Source organism: Pteropus vampyrus, unplaced genomic scaffold (assembly GCF_000151845.1).
Source record: "Pteropus vampyrus isolate Shadow unplaced genomic scaffold, Pvam_2.0 Scaffold4397, whole genome shotgun sequence".
Taxonomy (NCBI): domain Eukaryota; kingdom Metazoa; phylum Chordata; class Mammalia; order Chiroptera; family Pteropodidae; genus Pteropus; species Pteropus vampyrus.
In genome coordinates, this window is record NW_011893178.1 from 9,650 (window position 1) to 11,537 (window position 1,888).

The window sequence follows — 1,888 nt, forward strand, 5'->3', positions numbered from 1 at the left end:
GGCAAGCACTTCAGACTGCTATAGCTTTCTGATCAACACTTAGGGGCCTGCACCATGAAATGCCAATGTGGAGGTCCCTGTGGTGTATTCATTTCAAAGGTCATTCCAAAGTTGAGTAGTTAAGTATTTAGAAATAGAGTTTCTATTTATGTGCTCTTTAATTGGGCTTGAGAATAAACTATCCAGTCACATGAGGAGAATAAACTTTTCCTGAGGCAGAATCCACACCAAAGAAGGGCCTGATTTCACATCGATTGGTGGGTGGTCTAATCTCATAGAAACACCTCCCAGTCTAGGACTCCTAATACTTAAGGATCAAACTAGGGAAATTTAGCGACCAGGATACAATTTCCTGTGATTTATTCAATCTTTCTCTCAGAGCATTTTCTAAGTGAAGAGCAAAGGGTATGCACTCTAACATGAATTTGGCTTTCCACGCATCCCCCCTTTGCAGTTTTTCTGAGGATTACCTCGAGGTGGCAAAGGTCAACAATCTGCAGTATCAGGACCGACAGAATTAATTCAAAGCAAGAAAAGATAGCCTCCAAATAGCACTCACCGCCTTATTCTTTCCTTTGCTAGCAGAGCTCATGGGATTTCCCTTGGCGTCTGTCATCTTCCTGCCAAGGGAGGTTAAAGGCAGTGTGGAGGTCTTCAGCTGGTTGACTGACTGATAGTTATTATTATTGTTCTGGTTGCCACTTAAAGTCTCCATGATGGATCGGAAGGTTCCGAAAGGCCTTTTGAGCGGATCCCCTGATTCGCTACTCGTAGATGTCCGCTGGAGGGTCCTGCCCTTTTCTCTGTCTTTCTCTCCATTTAGTTCAGGGCTAGTTTGCTCCATCTGCACCACAGGCTCCTCAAAGGTAACTCTGAGTTTCAAGTTCTGAGATGTCCGGCGCTTGGAAGATGGAGACTTGAGGGCACTCTTGGGACTCGTGGCCACTTTCTGGGCAGCAGTGCTGTCAGGGCTGGGCTGAGTGGGGTCTCCAGAGGGCTGGTTTGGGGGAGCAGTTCCTGAGCCTGGACACTGAGATTCTAAGTCTGGCTCACTGCTTTCTGAGGTGGGAGATGGGCTATGGCCGTCCAGAGATTTGGAAGCCTTGATGCTAAAAGGAAACCTGCGTCCTGATACCAAGGTGTGTTTCTTTATCATCAAGTGTAAGCTTTCTGCACTGTCCATGCCCTCCACACTTTCCACAATGGGCTGCGGTCTGGGCCTGTCGGCCTTTCTCACAGGTGTGCTCTTGGGGTCCTCAGAGTTGTTGGAGTCTGTGTCGGACTCACTCAGTGACCGCTGCATCAGCTGCCTCAGCCTGGCTAACTTCAGTTCTCTCTTCTCCAGAGGGATCTTTTTTGAATTTCTATTGGAAGCGTGAGTATCCTGGAATTCTAAGGACAGCTTTTCCTGGGTGCAGACATTCTCCGAGATATCTTTTCCCAATAACTGGCGCAGGATTTTATCAGAATCTTCATCTTTTGCTTTAGCCCTAGCCCGGCTGGATGCTGACAGGCTTCCAAGAACCTGCATCCCCTCCTGGATACCTGGTTTACTTTTGGCTACAGACTCATCATCTGTATCTGGGGATTTCCACTGGGACTTTCTAGAGGCTGATGAGGAGGGTGAGCTGAAAAAAGGATGCAGGACATATGAGATGATTTCCTACAAAGTCAAAACGACTCAATCACAAGTCACGGCTTGGCCTTTATGCCACTGACACCTTACAAATCAGTAAGATTGGAATAAGAATAATCACTTAATGTCTGTTCAAAGCAATCTGCAAACACTCTGTAGTGGCAACCATAACGAAAGTAGAGTATGCCTCATACCTTACACTATGACTAAATCTGTCTTAAATTTTACTATTAACACATCAATTTTGCACAA

General features: G+C 46.2%; 1 pseudogene; it reads right to left on the reverse strand.

Moving 5' to 3' along the window:
- Positions 1-559: 559 nt before the first annotated feature.
- On the reverse strand, positions 560-1,628 carry LOC105310481 (annotated as a pseudogene).
- Positions 1,629-1,888: the final 260 nt, after the last annotated feature.